Here is a 22,521-nt window from a genome sequence, read left to right as displayed (position 1 = left end):
ATTTATTCTGGTGCTGTACGCTGATTGATCTGTGGTATTGACACTGGTGGATTTGATGTCCACTGCTATAGGGACTCAATACAATCATTGTATTGAAATGCACCTTGACCTGGAAAGCTCAAAAGACTACTAGAGCCATGCCTGGTCAATAATGTCACCTCATCCATCCAATCAATATGGAAATGGAAAAGAAAAGGCTTCCTTTAGTCTATATATAGAAGCAGGCCAAGGAAACTCCCAGCTCAGTGCGGCGCTGTGGGAGAAAGGTGTATTCCTCGGGCTACTGCTGCTTTGGAGTGAAAATGAGGGAAGAGCTGCAGAAAGCTGAGGAGACGTCACCCAGTCAGGCCTTGTGCTGGCAAAGGACTAGTACATGACCCATGATCTGCACAAACACTCACAAAAAACTCAAAAAAGCACAGCTGTAGACAGTATTCTCGATGGATGTATTAGTGTTTGGTCTGGCAATTGCTCAGCTCATGGACGTAAAAAACAACAGAACGGGTGGGGACAACTAAAGCCATCACTGGTGCAGAGCTCCCTTCCACCCAGACCGTCTTCACCACGCGCTGCCTCAGGACGGCGAATAATACAGCCAAAGATCAAAACCTCCCTGGGAACGCACATTTCTCTCTTCTCCCTTCTGGCAGAAGATCTAGGAGTACAAAAGCCCAGACCTCTAGGTTCAAAGAAAGCTTCTACCTCACAGCCAGCAGACTCCTAAACTCCACCTCTTAAATCCTCCTATCCCCTCTTACACCCTCTCTGTTTTGCACTGAACTCAAAATCCTGCCACTGCTGAATTTTGCGCACAGCTGCTATCTAGATGCTGGTTAAATTATTGCTGCTACCCTGTACCTGTCTCCAAGGATTGTGATGTCATTTTTCATGTCATTGTTGCGTCATCTTTTACGTCCTATGTCATCTGTCATGTGAGGAAAGCACACAAGTTAGCATTTCATTGTACGTATGACAATAAACTGGAGCTGGACCTCCCAAAGAATCTTGCTTAAATACGGCACAGAAAAGCAACATTGTCATGCCTTTCCTGTGGCAGCACCAGCCCAGGAAATAGGAAATTCTCTCTGCACTGCCAGCCTGCCCTCATGGTGCGTGGGTCCTTCTCTGCCTGTGACTCGTGTGGGGGAGTGAGCAGAACCCAGGGGAGGAGGGGAGATACTGGCACTGATAGTTTTTTTCTAACCAGCCGGGGGTGGCATGGTGCCTGCCTTGAGTTTTTCCTACTTGCGTAGCTGCCAGTGCTGGTGAAAAGCATTTCCTGCAGATTTCCTTTGGACTTCAGGGAACGAGCGCAGGAGGGTTGGGTCAGGGACTGTGCAAGGCAGCTCAGTGGTAAAATTCAGGACCCTCAGCTTGGGGTTTGTATGATGCTCAACAAGCCAGTGCCCAGCCTCTGTAATCAACTGCAGCAACAGAGAGTTACACCCTCCCCAAACCTGCCTGCTGCAGAGGCTCATGGGGCAGAATTGTACGGCAGGAATGGAATCAGATTTCACTTTTCTCCCCCCTGCCCTCTGGTAAGCGTTAAAGGGGCATAAAGGCAAGAACTTCCAGATTCAGTTTCTTCCCACAAGCTGTCAGATAACCATTGACTCACACGGATGTTTGTTTTCTCTCACGCTGCTTAGCTGACCTTTTTTAAGTTGGATGTTATTTAACAACCTGTTGCTGCTGCTGTTCTGTGTTTATGTTTTTGGGGATCCCTGTAACGTCTTTGTATGGGAGCCCACGTGCAAATAAGTGCACTTGAGCGTCTGAGAAATAAACTGGACTGAACTGAGGTTGTACAGATTTTTTGGGCCCGGAATAAAATAAAAACAGAAGGGAGAGATCCTGTTGGCATCTGGAATTTCCAGGGTTTGACATCCATGCAAACGCACGGTATTGGCTGGGAAACTGAAATCTGAGAAAGCCGCCTGTCCTCCTTCAGGTGAAAAGGTCGTTCTTGCCCATATTTCAGCATGCACCCTCCCTGGGCAGGCAGCACCAGTTTTATTACTGACACTGGTTGGAGGTGACAGGCACCAAGATCGTGCAGCTGGGGGAGAATACTGTAAGTCTGAGAAAGTCTTTTCAAAGGTCATGGTGCGTGCAGGATTGTAACTGCTGCCACACAACCACAAAGACCAATACGCCCTGATTACGGCTGACAGACCCCCCCAGCCTGGCAGCGGGGGCCTGTTTCCAGGGAATTGGGAGCAGGAAAGAAAGAGGAGCCAGGAGGAGCCAGGTGCACTTCCTGCCGTTTCATTCGAAAACCTTTTTCCTCGAGAGAATTACAGATCAGGGCCTCCTCATGTCCGGTGGATTGGTAAAGTACCCAATCCGAGTTATGAATCCGAGTAATCCATCGACAGCCTCTCCAGTCTTGACCAATTCATCGCCATGCTGTCCTGGCAGATTACAATGAGCCCTGAGGTGAATCTGCAGATTTTTCTTTCACGGTACATAGGAAAGACCTCCGGGAAACCTGTCTCCAGCGTTGCTGGGGGAGGGGGTGATGGCGTCAGTGCGGGTTGTGCCCAGCAGCTTGGACTCCTGGAGAGGAGAAAGGAGATCCTGTGTCTGAATAATCAGTAGCTCTGTGTGCCAGGGGGTCCTGGCCAGCTTCCACCAGGCCTCCACGAAAACAGGGATATCAATCACTCCCACCCCCCAGGCCGCACCTGAAACGATCGCGATGGCGGCGCGTTTTTCCTTTCTGCTCGTCCATCGAAATGTGTGAAGTAGCCGCGCCGATCAATAGATCGCCCCCGACAGGCTGTAATTTTGCCGAATAGACACAGGGTGATTACACTCCAGGTGGTGACATCTCATGTGTTACTCACTTCATCTCTGCTTCCCCGGCCCAGTCTTTTTATTAGTCTGCCTCAATGGATTTTGTGCTCATCGAAAAGCCCTGAGGGGCTGTTTCCTCTAGGCCAAGACATTCTGCCAATGGTATCAGAGGGTGATTAGAACTGTCCTCAGTCAGCATTTTCAATGTGCAACACTAATAGTAATTATTACTGGTAAGTTGTCTTCAGTTTCCTATGGCCTGAGGAACACTTTGAGTGTGCCCAATTTTTGGAAGGTCCTGCCCTTAAACGTTTATGTTGCTAAAGCAGGAATGACTGTGGCTTAATACTAGTCTGGCATTTGACTCTCTTAATGGCTTCTTCCCATTGTGCTAGTGACTCAGAGCGACGTGCTAGATGCCTAAGGTTGCACAGCAGCGTCTTTCCCTGCATGCCCTGCAAACAAAAGCTTTGTATGAGCTCACTCTTGTGCGTGAGCCGTGCTTGGGGCAACACACTGCCATCACCTTTGTCAAAATATTGTGCAGTGAGGCTATCGCAAGGGCAAGTGAGAGCTGTGCAGGGAGAGAAGAGCTGGTCAGGCTTGGGAAATCTCTGCAGGTGCCCGGTGGTTTTCATTTTTAAACCTCCCCCCCCTCCACGCCCACTGGAGAGGGAGAGCTGGCCTGCGCCAAGGGCGGAGACTGGTTTCGGAGCGAGGCACCCCAAGGCCCTCGCCCTGGCAGACGCAGTGCCAGTGCCAACTGTGACTCCGCATTCTCCCACCCCTGCCGGAGGGACCGTGCCTGCACAGCAGGGCAGCACGCTAAGCGAATGAGACAAGAGCGATGGGCCCAGCGATTACTAATTGGATGATGACAGAACACCATTGTTTCCAAATGGCACGACTTCCTTCTCTCACGCACTTCGGCTTGACCTTTCATGCTGCTCCTTTAATTCAGAAATCTGCTCCTTTATTTATTTCGTTAGACGTATGGATTTCTGTTTCAGGTGTTTGTTTCCCGGGAAGGGGCCCTGACCTTTGGGAGCTGTATATCTGCATTGCCGGCAGACTCATTCTGCGTGCACTGGGTGCTCTGGGCTTATCAGTGTGCGTAGCAGGGCTGATAACACCGTGGCAGCTGCTCTTCTGCAGATAGCTGCTGGTGCTCTTGCCTCTGCAAGATGGGTCAGACTGAAATACTATTATGCCATCTTTATCATTATATGCTTATTCAATTATTATTTACTGCAATATCACCGAATATTTCCATGAGCCAGATGCGTTACCTCTGACATTTCTTTTGCATGAGTCCAAAATTGGATAAGCTGGTTCTTCTGTACAGACAGAGCAATGCTCTGGCGAATGCTGTTTTCTTCAGCACCCTTTTTTAAACCTCCATCATCTACATTGGCAGATATCCAAGGCCTTTAGTTTTGCATTATATGGAGCCCGATATTTTTTCCAGAACACAAAAAGAAATATCTGGACTTGGCACTTGTTTGCTAATAGCGCCAGTTGTCCTTCTTTTACAGGGAGGATGAAAAAGAGGGAGAGGGATATGAGTGACATACTGTAGACAGGTAACATATGATCTCCTCCAGCACTGAGCCTCCATTCAACCTATGATTTACAGCCGTGAGGATCTCATCACGCTCTGAGCCGTCCTCATCAAACATCACTCCATGCCTTCTGCGGAATCACTGCATTGTTCATTGTCAGACCTCATGCTAATGCAAGAGGGGCCGTTGCTCATTCATCCCAGTCCAGTCGCTCCCGGGTTCGCCACAGACTGTGTGTTTGTGTCTGCGAAGAACGCAAAACCTTGCATCGGTGCAGTGTTCCGTTCTGGCATCGCCAGCAGACACTCCTGAATTTGTGGCAATGTGTTATTAATGCCAGGCTTCTGAGTCGAGCAATTATGATTACAAACCATAAAGGCACTGAGGCCATCTAGAACGCTTGACAGTTGGTAGGTCAATATCTAATGCAGCCGGTTCTTGCAAGAATCCAGGGTATCTAGAAATCCAACAAATTAAAAAAAGGCTTTTAGCTTGTTCCATACTCCCACAACCCTTTGTGCAAAGAAGTGCATCCTGTTCCCAGATATAAATGCACTTCCATTTAGTGGAATTCACAAGTCAATTTTCTGTAAGCTTACATGCATCTGAATACATTTGTGAAGCGCACGAGAAATTAAACATATACCACAGACTTCCTCCTGAACCTCGGAGTTAAACACACCAGGGATCTGCCACTCAGAATCCTGTGTACATCACCTCACTGTTGTTTTCCCGATTATTTACGGTAAATGTTAACATCAATCCCATCTGTTGTGATACAGTAGGCTGCATTAGACTGAAGTCTTATCTACCTGGTTCTGCCTGGTTGAATAAAGCATCAAGAATGCATTGTGTGCCTTTATTTTGTGCTTAAATTGTGAAATGCAGGTTACTGTACCTAGCGGAGCATGTAGTATCATCTGTAAGTGAAAGGTTGCAGAGCCTATGAAAGCATTTGTATTGCCATTTAAAATATTTATTCAAAGCAGCTCTGTATGTTTGGTTTAGTGCATGCAAATAAGCTCCGCATCTGGTGCAATTTTAAAGTGCCAAACAACCTATCTTTCTAAAGATAGACTGAAAAAAAACCTAAAAGGCAGTGTCATCGCTTATTCTCTCATTACTTCCCTGTCTCCTATCATTGCCTCCTCTTTGTGATAAATAGGCTTGAGCAGAAGAGCTGCACTCGGAATCGGAGCTGAGGATGGGCGAGTCTGATGCATGGGAAGAATCCCGGAGTTTGCAGGTTAATTCCTTCCTCAGGCTCTGCCAGCATCCTCTGCGAAGTGCTGTTGTGTGGGCAAGGTGGTGGTTTGTTAATGCATGGGTGGGGGGGGGGGGCGTTCTGTTTAAGACAAATCAAAATGAAGACCTCTGCTGTTTATCGACATCTCCCCACACGTCCGCAACAACCCTGCAATTAAGAAACAAAAAAAGATAACTGAACACGCCCACGCGGAGACAAGCATGCAATTAAAAAATAGAAGGGAAAAAAAAATCAGAACTTAATTTGTTTCGCCAACTTCGGCTAAGTGAGTTTGTTAATTAGGATTTCTCTGGCGGAGGTTAGCTGCGTCCTCTGCTCGAGTAATTAACGCCGTTCCTTGCCCGGCAGACATTCTGCTCGTGTCGCTCCCTGGAGGGGCTCCTAAGACATGCACAAACACCCCTCCAGGGAGGCAGGCCTGCGAGGCTCCAGCCAACCTCCCCCTCCGTCTGCTGCCCAGGCTGGGCCAGGTCACCCCTGCTCTCCCACGCAAGCTGAGCGCCTCAGCTCCAGTGTATGTGCCTCACAGCCGACTTAAGAAGTTAAGAACAGTTACAAAAGAGAGGCCATTTGGCCCATTTGATAGGTTATTGATCCAAGGATCCCCTCCAGTTGTTTCTTGGAAGACCCCCGGGTGTCAGCTTCAGCACCATGACTGGTAGCTTGCTGCACACTCCGACCACTCTTTGTGTAAAGAAGTGTCTCCTCTTCTCGGTTTTAAATGCACTTCCATGTGGTTTCCACCTGTGTCACCTGGTTTATGTTTTCAACTTGACTTTGAAAATCGATGGAACAGATTCAGCCTCTAAGCTGGTCTGGCATGCTGGGGCTAACCTAACGAAACTTTTAAGAAGAAAAATAAGATCAGGTAGAGGTAGAGTGTCATATAATACCATGACAGTGACAGGATTCACCGGAGTGGTGGGTCGGCATTGCTCCTTTGGGAGAAAGTGCATAATTTGGAATAAAACTTTTTGCTCGTGGCAAACTAATGAAGAAGACAAAACCCCTACGCGAGGTAGATGCTAGAAAATGATTCAATCTGTGTGTAGATATGAATTGATTCTGCAGATCTCGTGATGCTGTCTCAGTTACAAAGTGGCGAGAATCAGACACCGTATTCATTTGGCAACTGCTGTTCTTATGCTTATGAATATTTTTGTCTGGAAACCGTGTCAGCTTTGATTACCCCAGAGGCTGTCTGGGTGCGACTGGTGTGAGCTCGCGCGCTGCCGAGAGCGGGCTCAGCCTGTCTTGCCCACACGGCGCCTGGGAGCACGCTCAGCAGAGGCAGCTGCAGCAGGCTTCCTCAGGCGTGCTGGCAGCCTCCAGGGCTCCGTCAGACTCCGTCAGCCCACTGCCTGTTCGCGCCACGCTGGCGGGGGGGGGGCAGGGAGCGGGAATCCCGGATGGCACGGAGGAGGGATCCTCTTTGAACACGAGCCTGGGCTTTGGGCCCCCCCCCCCCCCCGTCTTAGTCTCCCCCACCTCCCCAGAGCCCCCACCCCCGTCCTCCAGGGCGAGCTGCTTGCCTGTGCCCATCCTGTCACAATCTGCTGGAATGTGTGATCGCACAGGTGCGGCTGTTATGAGGTAGAAACTCCAGGCATCTCCCCCCCCCCCCCGCGCAGACAGAGTGGCAGCTAAAAACGACACCCGCCTCCAGACCTGGAATGCATAATCAGCGCCCTTCTTCAGCTGGTTTCTCGTCTCCGGCAGTGGATGTGGTGTAGAGTCTCTGGAACACGGCCCGAGTGTCCTTCCTATTCTGTCTGCCTTCAGTCATGAGAGGGAAAGCGTGAGCAATTAGTGACTCTTTAGCTCCTGATTTGTTCTGTCTTGATGAGCAATGGGCTGTTGACAGGCAAGCCTGAAGAAAGTCAGTAGTGTGTCTGTGATCTGTGGTGTGTTTCTACTTGCTTTTATTCTTTTCCTAGATGATCTGACCTGCCGTTCTCAGTGCTGTTTCTCAATGCAGTGAACTGGAGGTTAAAAGCCTATACTGTATAAGTATTCTCAGGAAGTGCTGTTATTTAAGCCACATTTCGTTGCATGTACTGCATGCCATTAAGAAAGACAACAGGCTGATATTGGACATTTGGGGTTTGTATTGATCTTAAACCATTTCAAAAAGATAGGAAACTTTTGGGGGCAGTCTGATTTACTTCCATAGGTCCCGTGTTTAGAGAAAATCAGCACAATAACAGTGAACCACCTCTCCTGAACAGCAGTGTGCATGAAAATGGAAATCCTGCGAAATTTCATGGAGGGAGAAAAATTGGAATAAGGAGCCAGTTCTGAAAAGAGAAGCATTCAGATCAGTTTAGGCCGGCGCCAGAATTGTGGAAGATATTCTTGAAAAGTTACTGCCGTGCCTGCCAGCGCATTGATTTTTACGGACTCACATCAGACACAGCCCTTCAGCCTGTCTGAAAGGAGTGATGCACCTCCTCCCAGGTCTATTCGCTTGCATGATGGCTCACTGAGGCTGTGTCAGCGGCGCATGATGCTCAGCTCTAACTTCAGTTAAAAGCCCCAGCCCTGTGATGGGAGCCCTGGGTCCTCATCACTTACTCCAAAGCAGCTTCTCGTTCTGAAGCCTCCTGTCTGAAATGAGAAAATTGATCGATCTCCCTGCAGTGGCCGCCTGTGTGAGGAGGGGCAGGAGACGGCCTGCTGTGGCCCAGCTGTGTGCTCTCTCCTGCTCTCTCTCTCTCTTTTCAGTTTTCAGTCGAGTCTCCTTTCCTATCTCCTGCTCCGGGTCTCTCCACCTCCCTCCCTCACTCTTATTTTTTCACCCCTCTTTCTTTCTTTCATCCTCGCCTCATCGCATTTCTGTTTTCCTGTTTCTTTCTTGCCTTTCCTTTTCATTTTCGGTCTTTTTGCCTCCTTTGCTGTGCCCTGGGTGTCTGGGCCTATTTCCCTGTCTTTTCTCATCCTCTCTTTCGTCTCATCTCCTTCACTCCCCAGCTTCTGTTGTCTCGTTCCCTGTCTCTCGCTCCTACCCGCCTGCTCGTCTCTCTCCCTGATGGTCAGGGAAGTGTACTGGGCTCTGTGTGTGTGTGGCAGGTCAAAGGCAGGGGGGGGATCTCTCCTCCTGGAGGAGTGACAGCTCTGTGTCAGACCCTCTGCAAGGCGGGCAGCACAGAGACACCAGCGCCCACACACACTCCCTCCCTGCAGCCCTGAGAGCTCCAGGAGACCGTCTGCTTCTTCCAGCTCAGGCTCCTAACGAGCTTCGTGAATTAAACGAACCGCTTGCTTGCTTGGGAATATCTGCGATCTTTTTTGGGTAACCCTTCCCAATAAGTGTTTAGGATTAATCTACAAGGAGCCAGGGGAAGATGGATGAGTACCCCATGCTCGCATTGTCACTTAAAGTCCGTTTCTCATCAGCTCCAATTAGTGCAGGTGCTCTCGTTATTCCTGTCCTGGAGTCCTTGCACTGGCTTCCATCAGGTTTTGTGTCCACTTCAGAACCCTCATGCTCACCTATAAGGCTCTCCTTGGCTTGGCACCTCGGTACCTGTCTGATTTACCATCTTCTTCACCCCACCTCGCAGCCTTCACTTGTCTGACTCTGATCTCCTGTTCATGTCCCAGTGTAGCAGGTCAAGAACCCTCTGACTGGGGTGTGTGTGTGTGTATATGGGGGGGGCGGCTGTGTCTGCAGGTTTGCCAGGTCTCTCCAAAGCAGCAGCACCTGAAGAGCTGCGGGAAGCTGTTGAATAATTGGTCCCGTTAGTCCGATAATGATCTGATGGGGGTAGTGCAGAGCTGAGCTGGAGTGAAAGCCTGCATGCACAGCGCCCCCTCCAGGGTGCCGGGCGGTGGTGCAGGAGATGTTTTGTGCTTTCTTGATAGTTTAGACCTGATGCTGGTTTTCCCAATATCCGCACTCCCCACTGGCCTGAGTGGAACACGTGCAGTTTTAATAAGTGACCAATATTCTGAAAATTTGCAGACCTCTCTGAACAGTATAAGGACCAATTGAGAAATGTGCTGAATCCCCACATCACTGTTTTCTTTCAGCCAATCTTATCCTGTATATAAGGCCTTATGTTGTTGTTGTTGTTGTTGTTGTTGTTGTTGTTGTTGTTGTTGTTGTTGTTGTTGTTATTATTATTATTATTATTATTATTATTATTATTATTGGAGCCATGGTAGCTCAGACGGCAAGGGTATCTAGCTCCTGACTGGAAAGTCCTGGGTTCAATCCCAGGTAGGGGCCAGTGATATAGCTCTAATTCCTTCCAGGTAGCTCCCAGGTCCACTCAGCCTGCTTTCCAAGTGAGTACTGGGGGTTCTGTAGCTCAGGATCCACACCTGTGACTGGAAGGTTGCCGGTTCAAATCCCACGGCTGGCAGAGGAATCCTACTCCGTTGGGCCCCTGAGCAAGGCCCTTAACCCCAACTGCTCCAGGGGCGCTGTACAATGGTTGACCCTGTGCTCTGACCCCAAGCTTCTCTCCCTGTCTGTGTGTCATGGAGAGCAAGCTGGGGTTTGTGAAAAGATGAATTCCTAATGCAAGAAATTGTATAGGGCTAATAAAGAAATATTATTATTATTACATTATTAATTCTTCTGGGGGTAATAGACTGGTTGGACCGTGATGCTGACCACATCACCTCCACCTCCAGTGTCGGATGGGTGAGAAAAATTGTGGCCCTTGCCCCCCCATTCCCCATGGGCCTTTATGGCCTGAAAAGGGGCCTACCTATTATTATTCCAGAAATGGTGGGATCTTATGCATACGCTCGAAGGTAAGACACATTAAGAATGCATCCGCAGCTGTCTCGGTGAGAATGGTCATGTATATATACAACGCGATGGAGAAGGAAATATAATGTATGTATTTGAAGATGACCTGTTCTTTAAGACCTATTGTTCAATAATCATTGATTTCCCTGTTTTGTGTGTCTTTTAACATGCAGGCTGCTCGTTGCTCCTCATTAGAGAAACATGTGGCTGACAGCTCGTGTGGACCTTGATCTCGGAGCTGGGCTGGAAGGTGACAGTCTGTAGCTCCAGATGACGCGGCAGGGGCGCGTTTTAACACGGGTCAGCGGCCTCCAGCGCTGCGTGCCCCGCAGTAAATCAATCAGCCAATCATTTGTGCCAACCTGATCATATATCATTTACTCTGCGCTGTTTTAAGCAAAAGTCTTTGCCACGTTTGCCACTAAATTAATACGTCGCGTATGTAAGGGAAAATGTGGAAAAAAAACATGCGTATAAATGACACTGCCTGCGTCAGACTACAACATAATTGTTCAAATTGAAAGGATGCATTTCATCAGCTCCTCGGGTCTGTCAATGCGGGAAATATTAATAACGTGTAATTGGAAGACAAAAACCGTGATAGCTGAAGAAAGGGCAGTCACTGAACGCTGATGTGCGCCTCCGAGTCGAAAGAGGTTTTTAATTAAAAAGACAGAGACCTATTTATTTTTGCTGTTAATAGGCTGACGCAGAGAAACAGGAGAGTGCTTCTGCTCCTCTTTGGGAGCTTTTACACGGACGCTGATGGGATAAACGACGACTTGACTGCAGAGCGGCTGCCGGAGCTCCGGTCTCCGAAGTTCACCTCACAAGCTCGTTATCGTCCTCGGGGGCGGTCTTGATGCGCTTAGGAGTCGCTCCCGCGCGCCGCTCGGCTTTGAGCCCCCGAAGAGCAGAACGGCGCGTGGATGGCGTGTCTTCGCTCGCGCCCCTGTCCACTAAACACCCGCCCCGCTACTCCACCGTTCCGCCCGTTACCCCCCAAATTAAGACGATCAGCTCTGAGGCCACGCTGTCTTTTAACTCTAACCTGACCCGGGAGCAAAGAGCTCCGGGTCAGGTAGAGTGAAACTCCGAGACGAGCCAAGTTTAAAACGCAAAAGCGCAACAAAATCCGTCAACAGGTAGCCTGGCCCTGTTCATCACCCGAGAGAACTACTACCTCAGAGATCTGTGGAGAGGAGGGAGGGAGGAAGCAGAAAACATGTGGGAAATAGAGGGCAGAGGATAGTATCTCAAGATGCTGTGAAAAACATTATCATGTTTAAGTAAAGAATGTGATTTGCACCAGAACAAAAGAAATTGTTGCTATGTAACTGGTACCGTGTCAAAATGTAATGTAATCGTGTACACTGTTTTAAGTATGTATATTAATGTAAAGCTTTCTAATATGTGATGCCCTGTATTTTTTGGTGAAAAGAAAATAAAGTTCTTAAAAAATCGGTAGCGAAGACTCCAGGTTCGACTGAGACTGGAGGGGTCTAAACTGCTGGATTCGCTCCCCGTGCTGTGTTGCCTTAATCTGAAGGAATGGGTGACTTCTGCAGTGCTTCCACCCGAATGACGGTGAAACGGAGCCTTTCTCCGACAGAATATGAGAGGGAAAGTGGCCGGTGAATAGTGACATGTTTTACACTAGTCGTTAATGGATGTTGTGAATATGTTTCATATTCTAATTCATAATTCTAATTCGCTGCGGCTTTGTAGTGGCGTGTGTCCTCACGCGCAGATACTTGTGGCATAAAACACACACGCGCGCGCGCGGCTCTGCAAACTAGTAAACATCTTTATTTTTAGCAGAAAGTAAATTATAAACGTTGGCACCATCTGGGTCCTCGATTAGTCATAGCGAACTGATTTCTCAGAGCCGCGGTACAATGGTGTATATTCATGTGGAACAGGTGGGACTTCAGAAAGTGGCTGCATGTGAATTCATTAATCGGAAGATAATTTTAGTCTCGCTGAGATGAAGCATCTTGTTTACAAAAGGTTCCCAGTTCTGAGAGCGGAACATCGCGCGCACCTCGACTGACTGAGCCTCACTGGAGGAAAATCAACGAGCACTTCAGCGTTCTTGGAGTTTAAAAATGACAATTTTTAAAAAAAAAATCTGTCTTCCACTGTCGTAGAAATCCGTGCGTTACATTTCACATACCCCGCTCTTTCGGTTATAGGAAATGAAAACGTACGCTTTCTAGAGATTATCTGTGTTTTGTTATTTAAGATCGAACAGAACATGGGCGTGCATTCACCCAATGTCCCTCAATTGAGCTTTGTTTGGAACAGCGTTAAACGCAACTCTTCGCTTTTGCGTATTCATTTTCTTTTCAATTGGTATTCATAACCAATTAAATTGATGGCGAAACGTAGTGTCCATTCTCTGTAACACGTTTTATGGAACAAGGAATCCTCAGTGCACCCCCAGGACACTCGGGAGAAACAGGAGTTGAAGACTCGCAGGAAATGCCGTGAGCCATTCAGAGGCGAGAGGCTTCTCTCGTTCACTTGCGGCTGAGCGGGAGGATGGATTGCTAAGTGGCTGACACGTGACTTTTCTTCCAGTCCCCTTATCTCCCTGATCCTCGAGGTATTATGGCTCACAGCCTGGCCATAGAAACTGGACACAGGCAGACCTGGCTGCCCAGAGAGGACAGGCTCAGTGACCACAGCCTGGCCATAGAAACTGGGCGACACAGGCAGACCTGGCTGCCCAGAGAGGACAGGCTCAGTGACCACAGCCTGGCCATAGAAACCATAGAAACTGGACACAGGCAGACCTGGCTGCGTTGAGCTTTTTTGCAGAACAGCGACATAATGGTTAAAGACAACTGGACTCAAAAATTTAAACAACATACCATAAATAGATCTTCCCATTAGCTTTCCCTCAAGTGTTAAGGTGCCTGAAAAACATGTTAGTACGTTTGGGAAACGTACATGATACAACCCTGAGTTGTGCAATATTTATGGAGTTTTGCGCAAACTGGCCTCCCTGGGCTACAGCTGGAGCCACAATACAGTGAGATGTTTGAAAACTGTATAACATAGAAGCACAGAGGTTCCTAACACTGGGTCTCAAGTGTCACAACACACTGAGCTGTATTACTGAATGGTCGTCTGTTCAAAACAGGTGTGGAGATTAAATTGGAGCAATTTAGCGCCTAACTGGGTTGGTGTAATTAGGATCTTACCTAATGTGAAGACTGTGAAACCACCCCCTTATCCTCAACTCTGCAATCTCAAGGTTGCTGTTTTATTGTGGAAAACTCTGACAGAATCTTGACTTAAAACGTGCAATACACACTAGTGTGTGCTAAAGTGCATTCCCAGTGCCGTTTCAGGCACCGGGGGTTTCTGTGGCTTGAGGATGAAACTCAACATCCGTTCCCCATTACAGCAGCTACTGTAGTAATGGCAATTTAAGAAAAGACTACCAGAAACACACAGCTGGTAAGTTTATCTTCTCATGTATTTCTGTGGCTGATGGTTCTGTCGAAAGCAACTTACCCATCTAACTACCAGGCCATTTTACTGGAGAAATCTGTGTGACACACTATGTTACCCCAGGGACAATAACATTACTTCTCCTAGGATTTGAACCGACTGCCTTCTGCCTTCAATTTCCAAGTCAAGCAGCCGAACCACTGCAGTATATCACACTGCAGACCTAATTTCTTCTCCTTCAATTTGTGTCTTACTTATCCCATTCTTTTATAAGGACAAAATTTTAAATTTAAGTCCCTTGCAGAATAGAACACATGCAAAACACAAGGCTGCAGTATTTGGGAATTTCTAGAAGAAAAAAAATCTCAGATCGAGTGTTTAATGTTTTTGACTGTCAAACCTCTGTCCTTGATGCGCATGTACTGCTGTAGGAGTCGAGTGTTATACACAGCGTGAAGTGGGTCTAGGTATGATGACAATGTGCCCGCAGCAGGGAAGCAATTTAACATCAAGCAAGCAGACCTCCTGGAGTTATTATTTTCTTTACTTAAGAACAGCCCAATGGAGATAAGAAACATTATTAACATTATTAAACATTCCACTGTGAGCTGCAAGACGACAGGGAAGCCCTCATTCTGCGCAGGTGTGCAGCCAAACTGGTGACCTAGTTAGATGCCACAACATTCTTGCTGAGCTACACAGCCCTCAAAAACACGGTGACAGGAAAACCGAGCACCTTTGTGCCAGGGGTTCGAAAAGAGAATGAACACTGTGCCGAGCTGTTGCAATGCGAGAGTTAGGGCAGACACGTCAACTGGAGTGCGCAGTAAAACACAAAGGCTCATTGTGGTTAAAAACTGGAGGATGGCCTGGCCACAGCGATGAAGTGGCAGTGCTTTGTATAATTCTTTAACCTTGCCTTGTGTTTTTTTTATTCTACACAATTTGCAGCATCTTTCCATTTGGAAGTACGGGTTTGTGATTGTTACAGTCAGGGGATAACTGTGCCTCCTCATTCCTCCTACCTGCAGTGGCTCAGTGTTAGAACAATGCAGGTGGGAAGACAGATGACAAGAAGTGACATGTAGTATCCCTGGGTGAATGGCCCCACGTTTCCATCCTGCACAGGCTATAGGCAGCCCACGTGGGATCTGGAGAGTTGACATATCATGTTGTGAACAATTGACGTGACGTACAATAGTGAGGCACAGCTTCCTGCCCGCCCGATGAGGATTCACCTTTAACCTTATCTCTGTGTCCGTGAGCCCCCCCCATGTAAAACACTGCATGTAGCACAAGCTGTTGAGGAAGCAAAACTGTCAGCTGTAGAAGCCTGCTGTCTGCACTGGCACGAGCGTCCACGAATTCACAGCGGGGACGTGTCCCAGTGGGATTCACGTCTTAGAGAGAGGACTGTCAGAGACCCTGCTTCTCATTCCGGATGGGAACCAGATGGGGAGACCGTGTTGCGTTCTGTTGGTCCTGTTCTAGATGGTGAACTACTAGTCGACCCAAGCTGTCAGGGACATTGCTCAATATTGTCTGAAACATTAGATGCACAGAATCCTTCCTGAATTTCTGAGGTACATGTTTCTGAAGTTGTCGGCACTGGGCAGTGCCGGCAGTTCTGATTTTCAACTGTTTATTGCTTTCCACAACGATCTACAGTATATAAGGACCATTGCTCTTCCTGATTTATGTCAGTGACCTAATAGACTAATCAGGCTTTATGCTGGTGTAGTTATTTGACTAGTCAGACTTAATTCTGGTAATTAGTAGACTAGCCTGACTTAATTCTGGTAGTGAGCAGCCTAGTCAGACCCGAATCTGGAAGTTAGTAGCCTAGTCAGGCTTGATTCTTGTGTAGTAGACTAGTCAGACCTAATTCTGGTAGTTAGTAGACCAGCCAGGCTTGATTCTGGTACAGTAGTTAATAGGCCAGTGAGTTTTGATTCCGGTGTCGTTAGTAGACCAGTGAGGCTAGATTCTGGTGTAGTTCAAGTAGGTGGTTGTGTCAGTATGCGCAGGCCGCAAAGGAACAAGTAAAGGTTTATTCCATGCTGAAAGGAAAAGAAATGAGTCATAATGTTTCGGCTGTGGAGCCTTCTTCAGGTGTGAGGGGAAGAGGAAAACTGGCAGTTAATGAAGCATGGGAGAACACAAGACAGGGGAACTGAGAGTGGGGAGTGGGGAGAAGGAGTATCAACACTCTGGGAGAACTGTGAAGTTAAAACCTGCAAATGAATAGAGAGGATTAGAAGGAGACGAGTCTGATTTTCAGGGAAAGGTGAAGGTATGATCCTGGTTTCAGGATAATTTTGGTTCTGGATGTCTTTCTGTAACAGGAGTTCTGAAACCCCTCTGTGAGGACGCAGACGGAGAGATCAGCATGATCATGGCCATTAGAGGTGAAATGGGAAACTGACACACCTGAAGAAGGCTCCACGGCCGAAACGTGTTCTCTTTCTTCTTTTTTTCAGCATGGAATAAACCTATTACTTGTTCCATGGGAAACTATGATTTGGAGAGATCTTTCATGCTTGCTCACTTTAGTATGTTGACACATCATTTATATTTTCTAGCAAAGTAATAGGATATGTGGTTAGAAATATAGAATTGTAATTTGTGGATGTTCTGTTAGAATTGTACATTGCATCAGTAAGACATGTTGCAAAGAATTTTGATCACCACATTAGAAAAATGGAATCAGTCCCGTGAAGAGCAACCAGACATATCCCTGGGCTTGAGAGAAAGTCCTACACTGACAGCTAGAAGAACTGCACTTATCTATTCTGGAGATGGGACCTGATTCAAGGACTCAAATCATTAAAGGCCCTGACAAAAGTCAACCCAATGATCTTCTGCTGGATCAACAGTACAGTATATTGATTGGACGTGATCGGAAATTACAGGGAAAAGCATTTAAAACTGAGAACAGTAGACACTTCCCCACAACACTGTGGGAGTCTGGAACAAGCCGCCCAACCATGTTGTTAAAGCCGATGTCCTGGCTTCTTTCAAGAAACAACTGGATGAAACCCTCGGATCTCTAGTAACAAGATGAATTAAATGGGCAGAATAGCCTCCTGTTGTTTATTATCTTTCTTCTGTTCTTATTCTCCACTGACTTCTAGTTTTGTTTTATGACTCCTTCAGCTGGTGGAAATACATAACTAACACTCACACATTCGGATAAAACATGGTCTGGCCAATCGTCACTGCATCAGAAGGATGGAACCGCAGGACTGTGTTTAGCCACACCTAGAAGCTGCAGTGATAGGGAGTGTGTCCTCTGTCAGCTTTTGGGATTTGCTGGGTTGCTGTTGCTGAATGACCTGGGTGCTATGTCCACTCGGCTCAGGAACGGCGGTGTGGGACACGTTGTGTACAAACACTACGCTGCTGTAAACAGATTCTCAGAGCCCTCCATTCCACAGCTGAGCAGGTCATGCCAGGTTTGAAGGGCTACAAGCTCTCCCCAATTGGAACTGGAACTAACACGGCAGAGCGGAGTTTCCAATGTCATTCTGACTGCATGTCTCGAAACGCATCAATTATCTGACGCTTCCTCGTTGTTTACCCGGCAGTTGTGTCCCAGATAGAAGATCCTTCTAATTTCAGATCCTGATCCAGTGGAAACTGCTGTGCCACAGGAATCCTGCTCCCTTCCCCAGCGAAGACAGGAACCTGCCAAGAGGTTTAAAATTCTGTATCAGCCGTGTGTTTAGCCAAGCAATTGATTGGTCTACATGCTGTCCTCTGGCTCGTCCATTTTTTATCTTCTTCTTGCCTGATGGAAAGTTTATATACAAAATTGGATAGGAAAAAGCCAAGCCCCGGCAGTAATCGGGGAGATGAGACTGAAAAAAGACAAGTTTAAGTATGCCTTGTTAGCTGTTAGATACCGAAGCACTAAAAATCAGAGTCCTGTTTCTAGTAATTTCTACTGCTCGAATGCACAATAAATCTCTTCACAGATAGCATGTTTGAGCTGAGACATGAGGATGAATGTCGCAAGAACACCATAAAACACTCCATATACAGTAGGTATTTTATGGTTTTAATATAGTTTTGGTACTATTGCTGAGCTGGGCCTGTCAGCAATTGGTACAGCGCAAATGGCATTTGGTGATATTTACTCTGTAAAGCGCATCTGCTATCTGTTATTAAGCAGTAGAAAAAAATACAATCTTGTTCCCCCCACTTTGGGTGTGTGCAAGCTTCTTCTTGGGCCGAATGCGTTCGGTGTACAATACCACTGTCATAAGTAGCTTTTCACAGCATAACATCTTCATTAGAAAACTGCATTAGCTCATTACAATGAATGCATTAAGATTGCATTAAGAGACAAATTGGTATGTCACCCATGCTTTTAATACATGACTTTCCTTAAGCTTTTTTTATTACGAAGTGACAAAGCAATCAATTAACTGTAATCCGTGGCACCTTTGGGCTCCTGCTTTAACAGCAGAGAAGCCGGGAGCGAACTGCAGGGGACTGGGAGGGTGCCACGTTGGCAGTTTTGCTGTGGGTGACTAATCTCCCAGGGAGCTGGAGCTCTGCCATGTTCAAGCCAATTTGCTAATGCGCAGAAGCCTGGGAACTTGAGTCAGCACGGAGAGTGACAGGGCAGCACGCAAGCCTGTCAGTCAAAACACATTGAAACTACAATTTGACTGGCACTTGTGCAGAATGATTTCAGATGTAGATAAATGCCAGGTGACTGAAATGAAGGCAGGCAGATCTTTGGTGGTATTTTTAACTGCAGCAACCCGAAGTTGTCCAGTGGTTTGTATAAAGAACCACAAAGCCATTTCTGCTAGCCCAATAATTGCATATTCTATACAACAGGCTGTAATTACATGTAATAATATTTTAATTGCAGATACAACAAGAATCTGGGGCTTGATTAAAAAGGCTAATTGCATGTTCTGATGTCACTGTTTTCTTTTTAATTTCTGTTAGCAAAGAATATTTAAAGATTCTCTAAACAGTTTTCATGGAAGAGATTTTGAACACATTTTGCTCTAGTGAATTGCTGCCCTGTTTCTTAAAACATCGGATCGTAGAATTCCACGTATTGGGGCTGAGTAATTTACGTCTGATTGGTATGTATTTTTTTTTATCTGCTCTGTAACCTCGCTCATCTGGTAACATTTTACAGGCTGGTATCACTTATTAGGTGATGTGAGATGAATGGCAGCTTTTGTCACTTCTTCTTTGAAATTCCTCTGCAAATACACCGGGGCTGTAGCTGCTGTAGGAGAGCTGGGGGTTCAGATTGTCTGAATTTGTTTTGGAGTCTGGAAGGAGACTACTATCAACTCTCCCGTCACGAGAGGCTGTCAAGGGCACCTGCAAATACGATCCCTGGGTGGTAATTATGTCATTAATTAGATTCTTGGTGATGGTTAATATCCACATCCACACATGGAGTTAATTAGTGGTGGGTGGACAATAAATGGAGTTTTATGGAATTATTCAGGGGTTGGGAAGTAGTTAGAGAGCACTATATACTGTAGGGTTTGAGAAGGGGGGACTCTTTTCAGAGTCTTTGCAGTCTTTTAAATTCTCTGTAATAAAGCCTCCTGCACCTACCATCATTGCCATTGCGAGTTATGAGCTCAGACCCCTGAAGCCTGCTTGTCGAATTGTGGGGTCTGTCACACTAAGTGAAGTAACGGTACCTCAGGGCTGTGTTAGTACTGTACAGAATGGAGACCCGTTCCCAATAGTGAACAAGAAGGTGGACCTGCAGTTCAGTGAAGACAGAGGAATGAGTGCCAATGAGGGCTTAGAGAGGGCATTGAGGTCAAATCCTTGGAATTAAACCTGCCTGTTCAGCCTCCCTACCAAGTGTCTAATGTCGATCTCACAATCTGACTCTTTACCTAGTCGGGGCTGTATCATGAAATCCAAAACATCAGCCTGCTGGCAGGCAGTGCAGGGCGAGAGTACCTGCCTTGAATGGAAGAAAAAGAAAGCCATAGTTTGTGCTTCAGGGTATCTGGGGTTTTGAGTATTACATTCATTTGGAGTTCATGCTTTTTGTCTGGTTTCGGATCTACAAAGGCAAAAACACGAGGCTGTGTCTCAGGCCAGGGATCTCCAGTCCTGGACCCGAAGAGTCCAATTTAAGCAGGCTTTAGTGGTTTCTATGGCGTGGGACAACTTAACAGGTCAGTTAAACAGTTGTTATTCAATTCAGTCATTTATAAATCATCTGAAGCAAAAATCAGAATATCCATTAGCCCTCAAGGACCAGTGATCCCTTCATGGACACTGTCCTTGCGTTTTTGATCACCTGCCTACACAAGTGTTCTGAAGATTTTAGTAAGTGGTGACCTATGAATATAACCGGCCTGGGACTCTACCAGACCAGGAATAGAGTCCCCCCTGGTTGTAGAGGACAATCTTCTCCACCTCTGTGTGGCCTCTTGCAGCTCTACAAGTTTTACAAGCCGGTCTGGTCTATTTAAAAGCCCTGTTTGTTCCATTGTGCTGCAGAGTGAATAAGCACCTACAGTACTTAAGCACTGGTGTATCTGGGCAGTATCAGCGCTTTGGAAACTTCAGAAAGGGTGAAGGTTTTTTGAAGAGAGGCTTGTTTTTGAAGCCCCTGCCACCCCTGGTGCAGCACCACTTACACACCTTAATTACGTGCCTTTCTATAACGACACGATAACTGAGAACAGTCGGGCGCATTTACAATGACATACGCACGATGATGTATATCGATACACACTTCATATTTATAATGATGAATGATGTATGAAAATTACAGGAGTCCGCCTGTGGTGGGGGTACCAATTACGTAAAAACCACGCGCAAGAGAGACCAAAACAACAAACAAAGCAATGAGGTGTTCTAGCATAGAGCCAAACCTCGTGAAGGTGAGCTGAGCGATTCACGTGTCGTGGTTAATGCCTTTTGTGGCCCCAACAATCACCGGGCGCAAGAAAATGCGAGAGGGATCGAGCGAGAAAGATTAACTCAGTTGCGTTCTCTCTGAGCCCTATTCAAACACCCGTGCGCGCAGGATTCTTTCTCATTTATATTTAATTAAAACCGGGGTGATTAATACTTGAGGTATGTGTTGCGTTCGGAACTGCAATCACCTTCCTCTCTCTCAGCCTCGCGTCGGAGCGAGATTTATAATGCCTCTGAGCTGTAGGCAGAGGTAGACGAACAACAACAGCCTGTGACGAACCCTTTGATTATGAACCGCTGGGAAGGCCGCTCAGGACGCGTTGTCAATTGTGGTGCGCGAAAGCATCGGAACAAAACCAAATATTTACAATTCTACTATACGCGTAAAAAAAAAAAATGTCATCGTGCTGTTCGGTGACTGTTTTCCCAAAATAACGAAATACTGTTCACCAGATGCTGCGGAAGACCGGCGGCTTGTTAATCAGGCCACTATGTTCGCCCCCTCATAACATTTGTGCCGAATTTACCATCGTGTTGCTTAACCGGACCGCACATCCCAGAGATCACCCGGTCCCCTGCCGCTCTGCCCGAAGAAGCAGGTAAAAAGACGGGGCTCTACCGCCGTGAACAACCACCGTGCGTAGCAACAGGTCAGCCCCCTTCTCGTGAAAACACGCGTTACAGTTTACCATTCAAATCTCCGCGTCGGGATCAGCTGGAGAGATGGACTTTTGTTAAACCGAGGGAGCTAATTAGTGGCCAATCAATAGAAGGAAATGATTTCGGGAGACTCATTTGCAAGCAGAGCGATGAGGCGGCTGCATTATCGCTGTAAAACGGTGATATGAAGAGCAATACAGTTCATATAGCGGATGATGCAGGATATAGATTAACCTACAGTAAAAGACACAATGGGTATGTCGTAAACAATAAGCCTCTAAGAAGACTATTTTCGCCTTTTTTTTTTTCAATCCTTTTGCAGGATGATTGCGAAAATGTCGCCACAAAGCCTTTCCCGGAATCCGTTGGCCTGTATTCAGGGAAAATGTTCTCACACCAACCAGGCACGGAGTACGAGAGAGCGCGAGAAAGACAATGTGCATTAAAACAGACAACAACAGCCGAGCCACAGTCCCTCTGCTCTGACTGCCAGACCCCGCCACAGGCGCAGCAGGCAGATACATTATAGTTAATTCAACACGAAGTCTGTTTAGTATATAACTCACAGTGGGGGGAAACCGCTTGCGAAATTAGTTCAGCGGGTAATGAAAAGTAGAATTCTGCTGAAAAGAAATGACTCTTGATAGGTCTAAGATGACTTGGAAGAAAATCGCCAGGGTGCTGCAGCTGAATAAATGATCCTATAATGCTGTAAAAGAGCCTCTTGGTGCTCGCTCCTCCTGACATTTTCTAACCGCGTCTGAAAAGTGATTTTTCTGCCGCGGCTTAATCTCGGAGATAAAATTGTTAAAAAGCACCTGCTTTCCCGAGCTGCGCTTTGCTCTTTCTGTAAGTGATTCTTATTGCTTTTTTCCTCACTGTGGCTGATGGGGAGGTCAGTGCACTCTCGAAGGTTTTTAAAAGAGACTCCCTCACTAGCAACCCCCCCAGAAAAGAAATGTGCGGGTTCACCAGAGCTGGAAGAGAGGAAGAAAGACACCAGCTCAGCCTGGCTCGGCTTGGCTCGGCTCGGCTCTCCCAGACCCCGTTGCCGGCGGTGTCTCACACAGTCTGAGATG

General features: G+C 47.0%; 1 long non-coding RNA gene across 1 annotated transcript; it reads right to left on the bottom strand.

Annotated features, from left to right (window-relative positions):
• Positions 1 to 16,548: 16,548 nt before the first annotated feature.
• Positions 16,549 to 21,427, bottom strand: LOC148653987 (uncharacterized). The gene is made up of 2 exons (XR_015924897.1): positions 21,310 to 21,427; positions 16,549 to 17,539 (listed from the first exon to the last, which is right to left on the bottom strand). It is a non-coding gene; the product is annotated as an uncharacterized LOC148653987 (long non-coding RNA).
• Positions 21,428 to 22,521: the final 1,094 nt, after the last annotated feature.

This window comes from Lepisosteus platostomus, chromosome 10, assembly GCF_059453375.1.
Source record: "Lepisosteus platostomus isolate fLepPlt1 chromosome 10, fLepPlt1.hap1, whole genome shotgun sequence".
NCBI lineage: Eukaryota > Metazoa > Chordata > Actinopteri > Semionotiformes > Lepisosteidae > Lepisosteus > Lepisosteus platostomus.
Note: the sequence above shows the minus strand (reverse complement) of the source record. Positions and strands in the feature narration are given on the sequence as shown.